The sequence below is a fragment of the Onthophagus taurus genome, chromosome 3 (assembly GCF_036711975.1).
Source record: "Onthophagus taurus isolate NC chromosome 3, IU_Otau_3.0, whole genome shotgun sequence".
NCBI classification, from domain to species: domain Eukaryota; kingdom Metazoa; phylum Arthropoda; class Insecta; order Coleoptera; family Scarabaeidae; genus Onthophagus; species Onthophagus taurus.
This window is the reverse complement of record NC_091968.1, coordinates 28,666,931-28,688,678: the sequence shown is the minus strand read 5'-3', so window position 1 is coordinate 28,688,678 and position 21,748 is coordinate 28,666,931. Positions and strand designations below refer to the sequence as shown.

Sequence of the window (21,748 nt, the reverse complement as noted above, 5' to 3'; positions counted from 1 at the left end):
TTTTTTTTTTTCTTTCATAATCATTTCCTCTACTTTTTCTTTACATTTATTTACTATTTCATTTCATACATTAGTATATTTAAATATAAATGTTGTTGTTCAAGTTGTTCTATTCCATGTTCATAGATTAAGGGCCGGTTGTACAATATACCGATAAATCTACCTGATATCTATCCGCCCGATAAACTTATCAGGAGGATAAAGATATTCGCTGTTGTACAAACTGTTTTTGTCGGTAGGATTGCTATCGGCGGAATAAGAGTCGGTTGGTAGTAGTTTTTCCCCATATCTAGTGATTTATGCCGTAGAATGGTAACGCCAACGTCTTTCTTTGAAGTTTGAATTATGATTTTGACAATATAAATTGTTTAAAAAAATGTTCACGACAGACAACTGACACATCGTACATATAGGGTTAACGTTTAATGTTATAGGTTAACCTATGCAGTAATCATACAAACTTGGTAACCATAAATATCTGGCGGATAAGTGTCTTATCGGCACCGCTGAGTACCCGATAAGTTATCCTGCCGATAATCTCACCGACAAAAATATCCGTACATTGTAATACAGTACAAACTAACTTATCTGCCAGATAACGCTGTCGGGAAGTTTATCGGTATATTGTACAACCGGCCCTAAGTCGGGGTAATCTCATGTTCTAGTGTTATAGTTGTAATGTTAGTGTTAGTTCTAAATTTAGTTGTTATTCAGTGTTAGATTGTTGTAATTATTGTAATTGTCATTGAACTTAACCCTAGAAAGATAACCATATTTTATAGTACGTTAAAGATAACCAATCGACCATGTCGATTCGACGTAGGTTATCTTTCTAGGGTTAAATTAGAACTCACACTAAATCTAGAACTAGAATCATTGGGCTAAACCCGAATGTTTCTAGTTCTAGTATTAATTTTAGCAGCAATGTTAGATAGTGCTAGTTGGTATTGATAGCTCTAGGTTATTATATATTTCTATCAGACTAAAACTAGAACTAACACTAGACCTAGAACAAGAAACATTCGGATTTAGCCGCACGTCTCTCAAGACGGCTAAATCCGAATGTTTCTTGTTCTAGGTCTTGTGTTAGTTCTAGGTCTTATGTTAGTTCTAGGTCTTGTGTTAGTTCCAGTGATAGTGTTAGTGCAAAAGTAGAACTAACACTAGACCTAGAATTAGAAACATTCCGATTTAGCCGCACGTCTCTCAAGACGGCTCAAGCAGAATGATTCCAGTTCTAGGTCTTGTGTTAGTTCCAATGATAGTGCTAGTGCAAAACTAGAACTAACACTAGACTTAGAACTAGAATCATTCGGGTTTAGCTGTCTTAAGAGACGTTCGGCTAAACCCGAATGTTTCTAGTTCTAGGTCTAGTATTAGTTCTAGTAGCAATGCTAGATAGTGCTAGTTGGTATTGATAGCTCTAGGTTGTTATATATTTCTATCGGACTAAAACTAGAACTAACACTAGATAGACCTAGAACTAGAAACATTCGGATTTAGCCGCACGTCTCTCAAGACGGCTAAAGCCGAATGGTTCTAGTTCTAGGTCTTGTGTTAGTTCCAGTGATAGTGCTAGTGCAAAACTAGAACTAACACTAGACCTGAAACTAGAAACATTCGGGTTTAGCCGTCTTAAGAGACGTTCGGCTAAACCCGAATGTTTCTAGTTCTAGGTCTAGTATTAGTTCTAGTAGCAATACTATATAGTGCTAGTTGGTATTGATAGCTCTGGGTTGTTATATATTTCTATCAGACTAAAACTAGAACTAACACTAGACCTAGAACTAGAAACATTCGGATTTAGCCGCACGTCTCTCAAGACGGCTAAAGCCGAATGGTTCTAGTTCTAGGTCTTGTGTTAGTTCCAGTGATAGTGCTAGTGCAAAACTAGAACTAACACTAGATCTGGAACTAGAAACATTAGAACTTTCTAGTTCTAGGTCTAGTGTTAGTTCTTATTAAGTGTTAAATTGTTGAATATATTATTTGTTTTGACTAGAAACATTCAAAGTATTAATCGAGGTTTTACAGTAATTTGAAATCGTTATCAAAAAAAATTTTTTGTAATAATTTTTATTTTCTTCATTTTGTGTGACTAATGGTTTTAACAATTTCATACAAAGACGTCTGTCCATGTCGCCATTAATAATAATTATTGTTACATTATGCCATATCTCATCGAGCGACGGTCTTTGAGACGCAGGTGTTCACAGTTTTGTAAGTAATCCATTTGTGGGGTTATCCTCTTTCTTCGTCGTCCTCTCCGTCTTTAATTCTTTGTCCAAATCCAACCGCAGTTTAATTTAATTTAATTTAATAAAAAAAGAAACGGAGAAAGAGACGGATTAATCCGAATATTAAGACCACACCCTAATTTTTAAAAATCAACCAACATTTCCCAAGAGAGAGAAAACCTCGCCTAGAATTCTCGAATATTGAATTACGGTTTTCCCCGTAATTTTCTCGAGGAGAACCAAAGAACAGTAGTAGATTCGACTAAGAACTTGGAGATGGATCACTCAATCAAGCTGGAGTGACAGCTGACAGACGGAGATTCTCGGTTCGGCCAAACGTGATTTCCCCGTGGTAATTGCTGCAACGATTCATTACCTCCGATATTGCGCCCGTGTTATTTCCAAGAAGATTAAAAACGAATTAATCGCGGAGACACGATTGTTTCGAACCATATCTCAAGATACGCACAGCGTGAACATACAATTTGTCTCTTTTTTTACTTTTTGAGTGTGAACCTAAAAAAATGCGTCTTTATCGACCGGAGATTACAATAGTTATCGCGACAGGAGTAAGCTATGAGAAGAGAAATTTAAAATAATTTTATTTTTTTTTAGAATCAAGATTCTCGATGCAGACAACGAAGGGAATTTGCAACATTAACCTTGTTACAAGGTGCAGCGTCCCAGATCGAATCGAATTACGTTTGGAAATACGCAAACAGAGACCCACCCCGTAGAGAGAGGTACCTTTAAAAAGGAAAACGGCGCCTTTCGAACCGATTTCCCGTCGACGACGAGGCAACGGCAAACGTCGATAAACGGGGCTCACCCCCCAACCATCGGATACAAATTGGAACGCGCGGGGTTAAACAGCTCGTTACCCCCCGATACCGGTCGAAATTACAGACTCGCGCAAGAAAACGGGTTAGGGGAGTTTCAAATTTCTAAGGATCACCCCGATGATCACGATGACGGATTAACTAACGCGCCGTAATCATCCTCAATTACGCCCACGGGGGCGCAAAAATTGATACCGGTACCCCGATTACCATAACAAATTTTCGATTCATACTGGGACACAAAAAAAATTTACATTCCATACCCCCAAAGCGGACGAACAAACTTGCCTTCATCGATTACTTACCAAAAATAAATCGAAACGTCCGAAACTCCTCGAGGAGAACTTGAAGGACCAGATGCCGTGTGTTGATGGCACTCTACGAAATTGGGCTCGAATATTAGAACCTCCCTCACAATATAAATTGATCTTTAAGAATCGTCTTTAAAAGGATTATTATAAACATAAAAAAATGTTTTACCTTGATCCTTGGGGACTCTCATATTATCCCGGAAGAATTTATTTACCGGTTGGTGTAGATGTGGTAAAAATCGCCTGTTTGAAGCTCCTGGTTCATTCAACCCATTTGAGATGATCACAATCCTTTAAATTCACTTGAATGTTGTTCATCCACCGACGGAACATAATTATTCAAGAATAGCAGTGTCGCCTAAAAACGTTCAACCTAACCTATAAATTGTTTATTTTATAGCCACACGCATAAAATCAATCTGATAAAACGACCCAAACGTTTTTATTTACCATATACGATGTTCGTGTGGATCTTAACATTTTTTTTATGGAACATTTTTAACCCACCCCGAGTTTAAATGTTAATTAACCTAACTCAAAATCTGATTTCAAAATGCGCAGGACTTCTTTTATAACATTGCGCAATATTATCATAACAATGTGGTCTGGCGACAGGTAGTCAGTCGTTGTGCATCGAAAACTTAAGAAACAAGAGTATTTCGCCCGAAAATATTCGTTGTAATGTTAACAAGTTTAGTGAAAATTACTGTATTTTTAATTTTATCAAATTGATTTTGTGCGTGGCTGTGAAATAAACGATTTATAGGTTAGGTTGATACGAAAATGCATGGTTAGCATTACTGGTGATGTCACATAAAGTGATTTTTCGGTAAGTTCTACGATTTTTTCGATTCTTGAAATATGCCCATAACGTTTATCTACTACAACAAATTTTGTGTTGGTTATCTTATTTTTTATTTTAGTTTGGAAACTTACTTGACATATAGAACTTGTTCTTCACTTTCTTTGAATCCTAAAATGAATGTTTTAAATGTTTTTAAATAATGATAAAGCGTCAATTTGATTTTGACATATTATTTTGGGTGTTTGAGTGAGGTTAGTTATAGATTGAAGTTAGTTGCATAATACCAACCCCTTAAACAATAACAATTCCTTATTAAACGAAAAATAATTAATAATTAATAAACATATTTACACATTTTCTTATCGCGTTTACGAATTACGTAAATAACTATGTTTTTTTTGTATTATAGTATTAAATTTGAAACATTCATAAATAACTTTTTGGTACTAGTTTTGCAATTTTCTTTTTTTCTATAAAAGAATTCTAAACTAAAATTTAAAGTTGTTGAAATTAATTCCATTAAAGGTTTTAAAAGAATCAAACTTAATTAACTATAAAATAAATTATTTGTTAGATTTTTGACATTTTAAATGATTATACTCTGTTTTTAAACCAGGAGGAGTATTTTAAATTTGTCACCAGATTGACCTTGCACGTGATTGGTTGAATGCGAGGAAGGTTCACACAGGCAATTTTGATTTTGAATTTGAAGGTTAGGTAATTGATAATTCGACAGTTTCGTGTCATTATTGTATATTTTGTGTTCTTAAACCCTTTTTTATTATATTTTGAAATAAATACACTCATAACTTCAATGTTAATTTGTATGTATGGTGTTTACGATAACAAACGAAAATAAATACAATAATAAGTAAATAAATAAATAATAATTATTAATTTAAATTTACCGCCAAAATATCTAGTGATATTTTCTGGTGATTTTTCCCAGTGTAAATCTGACTTTCGCGTTTACTCCTCCTGGTTTAAAAACAGAGTATAGCTCTAGTGCAAGTGTTAGTTCTAGTTTTAATTGTTATTTAGCGCTAAGTTGTATATTTTTAAGTTTCGGGTTTAGCTCTGTGTCTTCAGACGCTGAATGTTAGGTAAGGTTAGTTTTGTTTACAAACATTAATTATACCATGAAGTATTCTTTGGCAATTTGTAATAGCAATTATAGCGTGAAGTTTTCTTTTGTAATGTCAATTATAGCGTAAAGGAATGTGAGGTAAGGTTAGTTTTGTTTACAAACATTAATTATACCATGAAGTATTCTTTGGCAATTAGTAATGGCAATTATAGCGTGAAGTTTTCTTTTGTAATGTCAATTATAGCGTGAAGGAATGTTCGGTAAGGTTAGTTTTGTTTACAAACATTAATTATACCATGAAGTTTTCTTTGACAATTAGTAATGGCAATTATAGCGTGAAGTTTTCTTTTGTAATGTCAATTATAGCGTGAAGGAATGTTAGGTAAGGTTAGTTCTGTTTACAAACATTAATTATACCATGAAGTATTCTTTGGCAATTTGTAATGGCAATTATAGCGTAAAGTTTTCTTTTGTAATGTCAATTATAGCGTGAAGGAATGTTCGGTAAGGTTAGTTTTGTTTACAAACATAAATTATACCTTGAAGTTTTCTTTGGCAATTATACTCTGTTTTTAAACCAGGAGGAGTATTTTAAATTTGTCACCAGATTGACCTTGCACGTGACTGGTTGAATGCGAGGAAGGTTCACACACAGGTAATTTTGATTTTGAATTTGAAGGATTGACAATTCGACAGTTTCGTGTCATTATTGTAAATTTTGTGTTCTTAAACCCTTCTTATTATATTTTGTTATAAATACACTCATAACTTCAATGTTAATTTGTATGTTTAGTGTTGACGATAACAAACGAAAATAAATACAATAATAAGTAAATAAATAAATAATAATAATTATTAATTTAAATTTACCGCCAAAATATCTAGTGATATTTTCTGGTGATTTTTCCTAGTGTAAATCTGACTTTCGCGTTTACTCCTCCTGGTTTAAAAACAGAGTATAGGTTAGTTATGAACTGAAGTTAGTTGCATAATACCAACCCATAAACAATAACAATGCCTTAGGGCCGGTTTATCAATATCTAGTTAAGACGAATTATCTGTCAATTAAAATTGTAGCTGATAGATAACGTCGACGAATCGTTTATCCATCCCTAGTTTAGGGTAATCTTATAGATAAATATGACATTTGGATACCCACCAGATTGAAGTACTGGTTAAGGGTTTACCTATTAGATATTGTCAAAAAAATGTGAGCACAAGTTTGGTTGCTTGGTGAAAGTAAATGAGAATAAAATTAAAATATAACGTCAAAAATAAATTAGGTCCATTACTACCATCTTTTAGATAAATTTATCTTATAGATAAACCCATCTACTAGCCAATCAGAGCGCGTAAAATAGCCGTAACCGTGGTAATAATCCCTTAGATAGCTTAACCAGAAGATGGTAGTAACGAGCCTTAAGCGTATAATTGTGGTATAATTTTAGTACAGCAGAAAAGAACTTGCTGATGGATTTGGCAAACGAATATAAAAATGTTATAGAAAATAAATAATGATGTAGTAATTAAAAAAAAAATAATAATATAATCTATAATCTTATACAGTATAAACTCGTCTCAATTTTAACCAAGATCGACAAAAAAATTGTGTTTCACCAATTACGTTTCATTTCCGTTTCTAATGTTAACACTCAGGGGTACCATCTATGTTCTATCTCGTAGGTTGCTGCCTGTCGGGTAGAAAGTTGCTGGATAAACGGTTATCTGTTAGGCAAGTTTATCCATGAGTTGCGTATCTAACAGATTTTACTCGACATTGATAAACCGGCCCTTATTAAACCAAAAATAATCTTAATGACATTTTTAATTAATGCACGTATTTACATATTTTCTTTTGTATTATAGCGTTAAATTTGAAACCTTCATAAACAATTTCTTGTATAGTTCCAAGTGGCGATGTTAATAAATAACTTAACATATCTCATTATAGGAGAATTGGTCCACAGTAAGCGAAGTCTCTCTTCAGCCAACATCATACCAACTGCTGGTTCATCTGCCGCTTCATTACCAGCAACCCCAGAGTGACCTGGGAGCCAGATCAAAGAAACTCGAATCAGAAAACTCATTAACCAGAAGCGACACGATTTTCATGCTCTGCAGCGCCTGGAGAGCGGCTTGACTATCTCAAGAAGGATTTTAGCACCCAAATACTTCCGCCTGGAATACCGTACAGTACGTATCTAGCCTGTAAGCTTGCTTAATCCAAAGTGTCGCGCAGGATACTCGGAGCGTTTTTAATCTATCTGTAAACATGCAAATATCTGCCTGAATCAGAAAATTTTCGTTTTCGATCCAGGACTGCCGTTCAAGCGGTACAATCTGGTATCGAGCATTAATCACTGGTAGTGATCCCATCAAATCTGACGACATTGATGTCGGAGCAGTTTTGAGCATATTGCTTCTGCATTATTCACAAGGATAATCTAGTTTTATGTAAAACTCCCTGCAAATGTCCATTCCATAAGAGGGTTTTGTTTAGGATAGTTGCGTAATACCAACTTCTAAACAATACCTTAATTAATAAAAAAAAAAGTATTAAAAAAGTAAAACTAATTGATTTTAAGATGTTGTATTTTAAGATTTTCTTGATGTTTTTTGTGTTAGTTTGAAACGGCGTCTTCAACTTCCTAATAATTTGCGATTCTAAGCGCGAAACTACTCCCCCCGCCAAGCGTTGGGGAAAACGGGCAAACGTCACTGATTGTACGCCCAATTACACCCCCGGGATCATGTTTACATAAGTAATCGGCGGGCGGCGTACGGTTGACACAGCGGTCCGCTGCCGGAATTAAGTGATCCCCGAACCAAAGTCACTATCACACCACACCAACAACCGGAAACGGTCATAAATAATGCAACACTTTGTACTCTTTTCATCTTTTCGGTTTGATTTATGCATTAACCGTGAAAATTCAATTTTTATTCTAATTTTTTGGGGATTTATTAACCGTGTACGACATCAAATTTGAATGATTTGTGTCGTAATTATAAATAATTAAAAATTTATCGGATAACCAATAAGATGTGTTAAATAATTTTTATTAATAAGATATAAGATTTAATTTGATTTTCTGTCGAAAAATATTTCTTTCCCGGTGTGATACGGTCTCGGCAGTTCCGGAACCGTTTTGCATATGGACAGCGGATGAATATTAAGCGACCGGCTCCCGCCGCAGCCACCGTAACTAGATTTAACTCAATCTGCCGGATTTCCCCCCCTCGGCACTCCGCCCTCCATTTCGTATGCCCCTCTTTCTCGTCGGAGTTTTCCCCCCTCGGTTTGAACCGCCCCCTACTACCGCGGTGCTGTGTGCAAACGGTTACATTTTAAACGTAAAATAAACGCGAGCACGGGCAAAGTGCCCGCTCTGCTTTTTTGAACGACAATTTCCGGTCGACGTTATGACATCTGTCGTGATTGACTCCATCCATCCATCCGTTCACCCCGGTTCAGCTCAGCACCGCGACGCCACCGTTATTTTGTTCCTGTTTGTTTCGATTGCCGACGGGCAACGCACAATTCGAAACTTAATTCGTTAGACTCTGTATGTATGTATAGAGGGAGCTTTAATTTTTTTATTGGACAGTTTGGCCCCACATCCATTTTACTAAATGATGATTCTCTATTGAGTTGAGTCAAATTAAATAAAAACGGTACGCGGTACGTCTCAATCGACTCTTTCCCTCTCTCTTTTTTCGTATAACCATATTATGTTGCGCGTGGTAATTTATTACGCGTTCGCTTCGCTTTTGAATGGGGGCCTCGAATGGGCGGCAATTAGGCGGCGGGGAACTCGGTAATGTCCAGATTAGGGTTTATTAAAAAAAAGGCTATTCGGGGACGTTCCCGAATGGCCTTTATGTCGCGTATAATTGACCGCTAATGATACTGCGTCCGCCCTCCTTCAGAAATGCCATATTCCTATACTGCATTCCGCGCCGCTCTTTACTGTTAATAATAATTCGGGACGACTTCAGATTCCTACCAAGATTTTATTATTATAATCAAACAAAAACATTTTTATTATTACTACTCCAACATTTTATTTAAAACCACAAATATCTTTTGACATATATCTATCCTTTACGTACTCTATACCAAAGTTAATAATAATAAACTTTATTGCCCAACAGCGCACCATATTAAGGCAAAATACAAAAAATATACAAATTATTACAAATTGTACATCAATATAATTACAAGTGAAATTAAAATGCATATAATACATACCTAAATAATAACACAATCAAATAAAAGAGGCAAGAAAAGAGACAGAAAATGCAATGTTTATCGTTCATGTTCGTGATCATATGTGTTATCGGCGCCCTTTTTTTGACATTTGTTCTGCATAAAGGTGGATAAAAATACAAATGGGACCGAGAATTTATGCGCGGCACCACTATATTCACTCGCGACAACAACCACGCACAGTCGATCTCACCACACATCAACTTTTGCAAGAACGAGGCACTTTGGACCATTCTTCTATCCTGCAGAGAAGGAAGCTTGTGGCGATGCAGTAGATCTAAGTAGTTCACTCCTTTAGGCGGATATTGATCATCCATACGATATGACAAAAATTTGAGAAATCGACGCTGGACTTTCTCAACCATTAGTTGTTGTGACGTGTAAATAGGGTACCATATTACAGAGGCATACTGGAGGCGAGAGATCACCAATAGCGTTTTCAGGGTACCAAAATCAGCAAATCGACCCATGATCCTCAGTATGAAACCCAAAGTTCTCCAAGCCTGAGAGCACATCTCCTCAATATAGGGCAAGAAAGAAAGTTCTGAGTCAAACAGCACTCCCAGATCCTTCACCGTAGAGACCCTTGTTAGAGGTATGGAAGCCGCAATATAAACTGTGTCGATTTTATTTAACTTCTTTGTAAATGATATATAAGTACATTTACTGATACTTAAAGAAAGGGCATTGAAATTGCACCACTTCTGAATAATGTCCAGGTTGTTCTGCAGCATCCTAGAGTCATCCAATGATCTGACCTCCACAAAAATTTTCAAATCATCAGCATAAGCAAGCACTGGACAGGTAAGCGAGTCTAATAAATCGTTTATATATAGAACAAATAGCAGCGGTCCCAGATTGGATCCTTGAGGAACTCCAGATGTAGGCGAGTAGCCGTCGGAATAAAATCCATTGTAAAAAACACGACATACTCTATCAGCAAGGTACGATTTCATCAAATTTAATGAATTAGAAGACATACCAAAATAGCTCAATTTCTGTAGCAACATACTGTGATCAATGCGATCAAAGGCCTTCTCAAAATCGGTATAAACTACGTCGACTTGTCCACCAACATCCATTACCTCTGCGACGTACTGGGTAAGACAACATAAATTAGTTATTGTCGAGCGTTTAGGCACAAAACCATGTTGGTGAGGCGATACATATGATTGTGTGTGACGATAAATTGTATTAAAAATTATCTGCTCATATACCTTTGCAAAATTGGATAGAATAGCAATTGGTCTATAGTTGGTTACCAAGGACTTGTCACCTTTCTTAAATACGGGCGTGATTCTAGCTGACTTCCATCTCTGAGGGAAAATCGAAGCAGTTATAGAGCGATTAATAATGTACATCAACGGTTTAGCTAACGCAAATCGTACATCACGTACCAGAAAACTAGGTATTTGGTCTTCACCCGCTGTGAGTTTGGAGCTAAAACCCCTCATTACAGCAATTATCTCCTCCTCGGTTACCTGATGGATATCAAACATTGGCAACGTGGGAACTGCGTCAGTAAAATCCCTGGAATTGTCAGAATAAACAGATGAAAAATAGGAATCGAAAGCATTGACTATATCAATCGGAATACTATATTTATCTACATCATCTCTAACGATCGACGGTATTCTGCTAGTACCTTGCTTTAGTCGAACGAAATTCCAGAAATCACTAGGATCGTGCTTTAAATTATCAGAGGCATGTTGCCAAAAGGAATTGTAAGCAGCGTCGATTTGTTCTTTTACTAGTGATCTCATTCTAATGAAGTGATCGAGATAGAACGTTTGTTTGGTAGTTCTGTACTTGTGTCTATAGTACTCTTTAGTTTTAAGGTTTTTAATTATTTCCTTAGAGAACCACTGTGGATAATTGTTTTGCTTCTGTTGAGTGCAAGGCACCGATTTCTCTATTAAATTATAAAGAGAAGTATAAAACAAATCCAACATTTCGTCCACGTCGTTTACATCTTCTAAAAATGACCAATCCATGAGAGCAATGTCATCATATAAAGTCGGAAAATTCGCTCTTCGAAAGTTAAATCGAGAGACAACAGCGTTTGGAAAAACAGTCGGAAATTTTGTAATTTCAATTGATAGAGCAGTCGACAACGTCGGATGATGCTTATCCTCAGGAACGAAAGGATAGAGCTCCTTCTCAATACAAATTTGACTATCCAAGTTAGTGAAAATTAAATCAAGAATTCTACCATAGGCATTTCGGATTGTGTTGATTTGATTCAAATTTAAAAAATCAATAAAGTTTCGCACACTCAGTGCTCTTGGGCAGTTATAATTGTCAGCATATTCAAAAACATTGAAATCCCCCATCAAAAGTATGTTATGATTAATTATCAGTGTTGTCAAAGCATCAAAATATCTATCAAGTTCATCATGTGAAATGGCAGGCGGTACATAGACAACTCCAATTAATAAGCAAAAATCACCAAGATATAACTTGGCTATAGATGTCTGAATAAACGGACAAAGTTAAACAATACTATGTATTTATTGATTTTTGCGATGCAAAACTGTTTCCTCCAAAATCGAACCCAACCCAAACAATTCCAAACATATTTTTAGAACCTAGAACATATATTCTATGTAATACTAGGAGATTTTGGCCTATAACCTGATTATTACTTGGAGTCTGGAATTCTTGATCTGCATAGTGCGAGTCTTGACTTATTATCGTGGGCTAAAACATAAACCCAATACAATTCCAGACTTCTTCACGCAATCTGAAGCCTGCGTTACATGACTTAATCTTGCAGTCTTACTTTTGTATAAGATGTAGTGTGTTTCCTCGATCAATGGACTGCGATTCCAGACTACTTCTTGCATGATAGAACATAACTAATATAATTTCAAACATGTTAGGAGAGTATATGTCAAGAAAATTAATTGATGGGGCTTGGACATAAACAGACTGTAAACATAGCATCTTTTCTTAATCAAAGAATATAATGTACCTCGGAATGTAAATGGATTACAGCGGGATTACAAAAGGATAATGGCGCTGTATGGTTGCGAAACTTGGCAACTACCCAGACAATTAGAGTTTAGCAGTTTAGAATGTTTCTAGTTCTAGGTCTAGTGTTAGTTTTAGTTTCGCACTAGCACTATCACTGGAACTAACACAAGATCTAGAACTAGAATCATTCAGCTTTAGCCGTCTTAAGAGACGTGTGGCTAAATCTGAATGTTTCTGCCACGAATGTATTTTTGGAGAAGAGACCAAAATGGACAGTGTGGCATAGGCAGGATGATAAGAAACTACTCAATGCCTGTACTATTAAGCTATGTTACATTTTATGTGGGACAGTGCAAGTACACACTAGTTTCGTAACTATGATTACTGCATTCATATATTGCGCGATTTAATCGCACTTGTAGATTATACTATTGCGTTATAGATTGTCGAAGCATAACTCCAAAGGAAGTACTTAACGTTAACTCAACCATTAAAAAAATGATTGGTTACAAAAAAAAAACGAAGAAATTGTTATTGAGAGGATTATTACGAATAGTTTGAATTAACTTGACGAAGATAACCAGTCGACCCTGAACAAACAACGAGCCCCGAAGGAATTCCTCTTACGATGCACTCTCATTTCCGATCTTGAGAACGTAATAAACGTGTGAATCACGACGATTCAAACATTGTGGATTTCGTATGAGTACCCTTTGTTGACACGATTCAACTAATACAACAACCCTTCCTTTCCGGTTTCTGCCTCGAGTTCTCGCCGCTAATCTATTTTCCTTTTCCCCTTTTCATATAATTTTATCCGCCATATGTCTGCTGAGCGGTGACCAATTTAATTTATTCATTAACGACTCTTGTGTGTGTTGATATTTAGATTTAGTAGTATTATATTTAGCGTTAGGATATCGGCGGGTAATTGGGAGTGCAATTACGTCCGCGAAAGAACGGGAAGAGGACGAAGGCTCTGCTACACGAACGCTGCCTAATTGATCCTATCACGGCCACGCATCAATTACCGGCGAATTCGATACCATCAGCTGGTCAGGACCTCTGAAAGGCCTCTTAGTAATCGATTAGCCACGCTGGAACACCTCCGTCAATCCTTACCATTAGACCTTAACGTATATTACAACCATGAAGAGTTTCACACTGTAAATACGCTCCTTGAAAAAACTTTTTTTTTGTGTATGACCTTCACGTTAATTATTTAACTATATTGTGAAGAATTTTTCACTGCAAAAAGTAGTCTAAAGAATCATTTTTTAGAAGACACCAGATTTAAAAACAGTTCTAAAAAGATGCTAATACTTCCATCGATTATGGTCCATACTGCAAAAAGATGTCTAAAAATTACAAATCACTCACCACGAAATACATATTCAAAGCGTCATGAAGATGTTTGGAGTTGCAATTACAATTTTCATGCAATGTAGATTATGTACTCTACATTTTTGGTATTACTAAGAAATAAGCATTACAGAAATTTGCTTAACTTATAGAAATCTTGTCGAAATAGTGATTGAGTATTGCTGCCAAAAAACTAAATACTGCTTGCAAAAACTTACATCTTGAGTTAAGAAGACCTGATCCTATAGAAACCTAAATCCTTTTCAAATAAGACCATATATTGCTCAGAGAAAGTTAAATAATGTTTTCAGAAGCCTAAATACTGCTATTAATAAACTAAGTACTGCTGTCAGAAGACTGAATTCTGCTTGCAGAAGAATATATACTGTATATAGATGAAAATGAACCAAGATTAATTTATCTTATAAGAACTGGAACAATTCATAGTTTGTTAATTCTATATATAATTAAAATAAGTACTTGGAGATTAATAATTATGCGTAATTATGGTTACTGCATTCATATATTGCGAGTTATATGAAATTCCCGGTATAAAAGACTGAAGAGTGATGGCTGTCTTATTTGGAAAAGAAATCAACTGTCACTTTTCGACTTCAAAGTGCATTGCACAAAGAATGGAATGTTATATTTTATACTGGACTGAAAAATGTAGTAAAAGGAGTTGCTAGTTTCTTTTGTGCTCTCATCATCTTGCCTATGCCACACTGTCCATTTTGGTCTCTTTTCCAAAAATACATTCGTGACAGAAACATTCGAATTTAGCCGAATGTCTCTCAAGACGGCTACAATCGAATGATTCTAATTCTTGTGTTACTTCTAAGTCTTGTGTTAGTTCTAGTGATAGTGCCAAACTAGAACTAACACTAGACCTAGATCTAGAAACATTCGGATTTAGCCGCACGTCTCTTAAGACGGCTAAAGCTGAATGTTTCTAGATCTAGGTCTTCTGTTAGTTCTAGTGATAGTGCAAAACTAGAACTAACACTAGACCTAGATCTAGAAACATTCGGATTTAGCCACACGTCTCTTAAGACGGCTAAAGCTGAATGATTCTAGTTCTAGGTCTTGTGTTAGTTCTAGTGATAGTGTTAGCGCAAAACTAGAACTAACACTAGACCTAGATCTAGAAACATTCGGATTTAGCCACACGTCTCTCAAGACGGCTAAATCCGAATGATTCTAGTTCTAGGCCTTGTGTTAGTTCTAGTGATAGTGCTAGCGCAAAATTAGTATTAACACTAGACCTAGATCTAGAAACATTCGGATTTAGCCACACGTCTCTCAAGACGGCTAAACCCGAATGATTCTAGATCTAGGTCTAGTGTTAGTTCTAGTCACAGTGTAAAACTAGAACTAACACTAGATCTAGAAACATTCGGATTTAGCCGCACATCTTTCAAGATGGCTTAACCCGAATGATTGTAGTTCGTTAGGATTTAGCCACACGTCTCTCAAGACGGCTAAACCCGAATGATTCTAGATCTAGGTCTAGTGTTAGTTCTAGTCACAGTGTAAAACTAGAACTAACACTAGATCTAGAAACATTCGGATTTAGCCGCACATCTTTCAAGATGGCTTAACCCGAATGATTGTAGTTCGTTAGGATTTAGCCACACGTCTCTCAAGACGGCTAAACCCGAATGATTCTAGATCTAGGTCTAGTGTTAGTTCTAGTCACAGTGTAAAATTAGAACTAACACTAGACCTAGATCTAGAAACATTCGGATTTAGCCGCACATCTTTCAAGATGGCTAAACCCGAATGATTCTAGTTCTAGGCCTTGTGTTAGTTCTAGTGATAGTGCTAGCGCAAAATTAGAACTAACACTAGACCTAGATCTAGAAACATTCGGATTTAGCCACACGTCTCTCAAGACGGCTAAACCCGAATGATTCTAGATCTAGGTCTAGTGTTAGTTCTAGTCACAGTGTAAAACTAGAACTAACACTAGACCTAGATCTAGAAACATTCGGATTTAGCCGCACATCTTTCAAGATGACTAAACCCGAATGATTCTAGTTCTAGGCCTTGTGTTAGTTCTAGTGATAGTGCTAGCGCAAAATTAGAACTAACACTAGACCTAGATCTAGAAACATTCGGATTTAGCCACACGTCTCTCAAAGCGGCTAAACCCGAATGATTCTAGTTCTAGGTCTTGTGTTAGTTCTGGTGATAGCGCTAGCACAAAACTAGAACTAACACTAGACCTAGATCTAGAAACATTCGGATTTAGCCACACGTCTCTCAAGACGGCTAAACCCGAATGATTCTAGATCTAGGTCTAGAAACATTCGGATTTAGCCGCACATCTTTCAAGATGACTAAACCCGAATGATTCTAGTTCTAGGCCTTGTGTTAGTTCTAGTGATAGTGCTAGCGCAAAATTAGAACTAACACTAGACCTAGATCTAGAAACATTCGGATTTAGCCACACGTCTCTCAAGACGGCTAAACCCGAATGATTCTAGATCTAGGTCTAGAAACATTCGGATTTAGCCGCACATCTTTCAAGATGACTAAACCCGAATGATTCTAGTTCTAGGCCTTGTGTTAGTTCTAGTGATAGTGCTAGCGCAAAATTAGAACTAACACTAGACCTAGATCTAGAAACATTCGGATTTAGCCACACGTCTCTCAAGACGGCTAAACCCGAATGATTCTAGATCTAGGTCTAGAAACATTCGGATTTAGCCGCACATCTTTCAAGATGACTAAACCCGAATGATTCTAGTTCTAGGCCTTGTGTTAGTTCTAGTGATAGTGCTAGCGCAAAATTAGAACTAACACTAGACCTAGATCTAGAAACATTCGGATTTAGCCACACGTCTCTCAAAGCGGCTAAACCCGAATGATTCTAGTTCTAGGTCTTGTGTTAGTTCTGGTGATAGCGCTAGCACAAAACTAGAACTAACACTAGACCTAGATCTAGAAACATTCGGATTTAGCCACACGTCTCTCAAGACGGCTAAACCCGAATGATTCTAGATCTAGGTCTAGTGTTAGTTCTAGTCACAGTGTAAAACTAGAACTAACACTAGACCTAGATCTAGAAACATTCGGATTTAGCCGCACATCTTTCAAGATGACTAAACCCGAATGATTCTAGTTCTAGGCCTTGTGTTAGTTCTAGTGATAGTGCTAGCGCAAAATTAGAACTAACACTAGACCTAGATCTAGAAACATTCGGATTTAGCCACACGTCTCTCAAAGCGGCTAAACCCGAATGATTCTAGTTCTAGGTCTTGTGTTAGTTCTGGTGATAGCGCTAGCACAAAACTAGAACTAACACTATACCTTTTACAGTATGATTTCACACTTATGAAATATGATTTCACACTAGCGAAAACAGATTTCATACAAATGAAATTTGATTTCACACTAACGAAAACAGAATTCACACAAATGAAATTTGATTTCACACTAGCGAAAACAGATTTCATACAAATGAAATTTGATTTCACACTAACGAAAACAGAATTCACACAAATAAAATTTGATTTCACACTAGCGAAAACAGATTTCATACAAATGAAATTTGATTTCAAACCAATGAAAACAGATTTCACAATTAATAATTAATAATTAGATATTGGTTTCATTAATATTTAAATAAATATTTGGCAAATATCATTTTTAATTTTGAATGAAAATTATTTGACATTTTGTGACAATCATAAAAATATATCATAAGTTTTGATTTTACATTTGCAATGTCTCGTGTTAAATATAATAAAATATCAATTAGTGATAGAGAAAGAATTATAAAAGCACACGAAGAAGGCAAAGATTGGCGAGCTACAGCTACAGCTTTAGGAGTGAACGTTCGTACTGCTTATGAATGGTTGAAAAAAGATCAATCACTTCCAAAAAAGAAAGGTGGTAATGCTTCTTCCAAAAAGACCGCCGCAATTTCCGATGCATTGGTTAGATGGATTGAGGAAGATTCTACAATAACATTGAAAGGCTTATGTGATCATGTTAGCAATGAATTTCAAGTTAACGTTTGCCAAAACACAATGAAAAACTGGTTGGACGGGCAATTATTTTCACTTAAGGCACTAAGACCACAAATAGTAAATATGAATAATGAGGAAAACAAAGTCAAGCGTAAAGAGTATGTAAACCAAATATTACAAAGTCGAGCAAATGGTAGAACTCTTATTTGGATCGATGAAACAAATTTTAATTTATATTGTCGGCGAAAAGAAGGTAGATCCAAAATAGGTCATAAAGCACACGTAATTCTTCCGGCTTGTAAAGGAAGCAATTTACATTGCATTGGGGCAATGAGTGCGATGCGAATTATCTCATTTGAACATAGAAGAGGATCCTACAAAGCTCACGACTGTAAACAATGGCTGCGTCGCTTAATAGCAACTTGCACTGCGGATGGCATCGAGAAGCCAACATTTATTATTGATAATGCTCCTGTACATTCAAATCTTGAATCTGAACTTGAACCCGAAGAAGATATAGAAATAGTACGCCTTGCTCCATATTCTTATTTACTAAATCCGATTGAGTTGTTATGGAGTAGTTTCAAATCTTCCGTAAAAGTGCAAATGCAAGAAAGAATGCAAGAAATATTGAATTACAGACGCGTTAATAATCAAGGGTTAACACTTCATGAATATAGAATGCGCATCTTAGAAGAAATTTCAGATAGAGCAATTCAAGAAGTTCAACAACAACACTTACTAAGATATTCGAATCATGTAGAACGTTATTATGCAGCAGCACTACAACAAGAAAACATTCAAGAAATATAATTAATAATTTATTGGTTGCTAGATTGGTTGTTAAATTTAATTTAATAATTTTTTGTTATAAATAATGTTCTAATTAAATATTTAAATACTGTGAAATCTGTTTTCATTGGTTTGAAATAAAATTTCATTTGTATGAATTCTGTTTTCGTTAGTGTGAAATCATATTTCATTTGTATGAAATCTGTTTTCGTTAGTGAGAAATCAAATTTCATTTGTATGAAATCTGTTTTCGTTAGTGTGAAATCAAATTTCATTTGCATGTAATCTGTTTTCGCTAGTGCGAAATCAAATTTCATTTGCATGTAATCTGTTTTCGCTAGTGCGAAATCATATTTCATAAGTGTGAAATCATACTGTAAAAGGTATAGACCTAGATCTAGAAACATTCGGATTTAGCCACACGTCTCTCAAGACGGCTAAACCCGAATGATTCTAGATCTAGGTCTAGAAACATTCGGATTTAGCCGCACATCTTTCAAGATGACTAAACCCGAATGATTCTAGTTCTAGGCCTTGTGTTAGTTCTAGTGATAGTGCTAGCGCAAAATTAGAACTAACACTAGACCTAGATCTAGAAACATTCGGATTTAGCCACACGTCTCTCAAGACGGCTAAACCCGAATGATTCTAGATCTAGGTCTAGAAACATTCGGATTTAGCCGCACATCTTTCAAGATGACTAAACCCGAATGATTCTAGTTCTAGGCCTTGTGTTAGTTCTAGTGATAGTGCTAGCGCAAAATTAGAACTAACACTAGACCTAGATCTAGAAACATTCGGATTTAGCCACACGTCTCTCAAGACGGCTAAACCCGAATGATTCTAGATCTAGGTCTAGTGTTAGTTCTAGTCACAGTGTAAAACTAGAACTAACACTAGATCTAGATCTAGAAACATTCGGATTTAGCCGCACATCTTTCAAGATGGCTAAACCCGAATGATTCTAGTTCTAAGTCTTGTGTTACTTCTAGTGATAGTGCAAAACTACAACTAACACTAGCAAAAAAAACATCGACTGATTATCTTCGTCAAGTTAATTCAAATTATTCGTAATTATTCAAATTATCCTCTCAATAACAATTTCCTCCGTTTTTTTTTTTTTGTAACCGATCATTTTTTTAATGGTTGAGTTAACGTTAAGTACTTCCTTTGGAGTTATGCTTCGACGATCTATAATGCAATATTATAACCTACAGGTGCGAATGAAACACCTCCCTTTTTTTCTTTTTCTTAATTAATTTCAAACTATCGCCCCCGATGTTTACTTTACCTTCTTCGACTCGATGAACACGTGTCAGACTTCTGATGTGCAATAAACGTCAAGATGTGTCGTTATATTGTAACCCTAACCTTTAAAATTCTTTATATCTTTAACTATTTATTCCTCATCATCATTTTTTTTTGTTAGCACATGTTTGACAAATTTAATTTATTCATTAACGTCTTCGCCTGCGTTATTATTATGACTAGTGTATGGTCATCGAGAAGGTAAAAGAAAGAAACGGGTTGTTATAATACGCGTGACGAAATCCACCAGATGCATTGTTAATTGAGGAATTGCGTCGTTTTCCCCATCTTCTGCGATATTCATTAGCGAATTCTTTTTTTGCCAACCTTTCCTTTTTTTTTGTAGTCGGCGGCTGCGAATTTGTCACGGCACGTGCAATTTCCTTTTGTCATTTATAACGGGAGGTGTGTATCATTACGGTGTCGTTGAGTGGCAAATTCCAAATTATCTCAACTTGAATGATGAAAATTTCTCGAAAATGTTAACACAATTAGATAAGAATAACTCCCCACGCGCGAGGTGGGGGAGTTATTCTTTTCAAGTGTCTTCTTCGTGAATCTTGAAAGATGTGCGAAGTTGAAGTTTTCGCCGGGAGCAACGTTTCAATCCCGACAATATTGCCGAGACGTATCTCCCCTCGAGACCACCCCATCCTAACACTTACCCTTAACACCGGGAGCTTTTCGCCCAAACCAAATAACACTTCCTGGATCTCTCGGAGTCCCTTTGTAAGGAGTGGGAAAGTCGTTGCGGGAGCGATCCGGGCGCGGTCCGGTCAATTTCGCTAATGGACCGGCACGTTTTTATTGGCATCTACAACAATAAAAATTCGACGAAGAAACGTCTACGGCTACCGCGCATTCTGCTTGTTGCTGATCGTGACCACCAGAAGCTCTTCTCATCGAAACTTTCGGACCCGCCTCATACTTCTTCGGCGTTAATAGCCGCATCACGAGTCTTTTATGTTTAGGTTCAACGCGTCGTTAGGTCAAAAAGGGTTCAAGAAATAATATATATAAATAGTTTATATTTTAAAGTTTTAAAGTTGAGGAATTTTTTTATGGTTGTGTATCTGGTTGTGGCGATCGTAGCCTGGGCGCGTTAAATGGGAGTGTCGCGGTGGAAATAATTATCCTAAAATATCGATGTATCATTTCGGGGGGCGGAGTCCCGGTCGGTTTGGCACCTCCGGGGCCCCGCCGCCGCCGCGGTACACCGGCAATTACGGACTGTAAATTTACAAAAGATAAACGGCGATCCCCGTTCGGGGGGTTAGCTCTCCACTCGCCTACCGTGTGTCTCTGAAATTAGGGACAGATATCTCTGTTACCGCAGGCGCTTTTTAAACGGACTCCGTTCACCACGTCTACAATGTCGCGCAAAAATAATCGACGATTACAACACTCATTTAATTACAAAAAAAAAAATAAACCCATCTCATATTAAAACTTATCAAAGAACTAATTCGAATTAATTAAAAAAAAATTAAATAAATTTAAGTATAAATTGGCGTATTTTCTTTTTTGAGTGGTCTTGTACATTTAAGATTTTTCTCTGGGGCGTTTCGGAGATGCCGTCCGTGTGGGATATTAATAAATGACACCTTCACTATCTCTTATCGGCTTCTCGAAGCTTGTAATTAGCGTAAGTAATATAAATTGCCCTTTAGACTTGAGGGGAAGTGAAAGGAAAAATCGTTTTGCTTCATTTCAACCATTACAACGTTGCCAATTTTGTTTCAATCATTTTGAAATTCTAAAAATTTTATACTAAATTTTTGTTC

At 36.3% G+C, this 21,748-nt stretch overlaps 2 long non-coding RNA genes across 3 annotated transcripts in view; one reads left to right on the top strand and one right to left on the bottom strand.

The window, feature by feature from the left end:
- Window positions 1–21,748, top strand: part of LOC111424056 (uncharacterized) — a 100,942-nt gene that overhangs the window by 11,594 nt on the left and 67,600 nt on the right. Inside the window, exons 2-3 of one of the 2 annotated variants that reach the window (XR_011639882.1) lie at window positions 2,853–4,216; window positions 7,231–7,472. This is a non-coding gene — a long non-coding RNA (uncharacterized lncRNA). Of the gene's footprint in view, window positions 1–1,659; window positions 4,217–7,230; window positions 7,473–21,748 lie in introns of those variants that run through there. The other variant, XR_002707569.2, reaches the window with a different exon arrangement.
- The window catches only part of LOC139429220 (uncharacterized), a 219,915-nt gene that overhangs the window by 147,733 nt on the left and 50,434 nt on the right, over window positions 1–21,748 (bottom strand). The window lies entirely within an intron of this gene.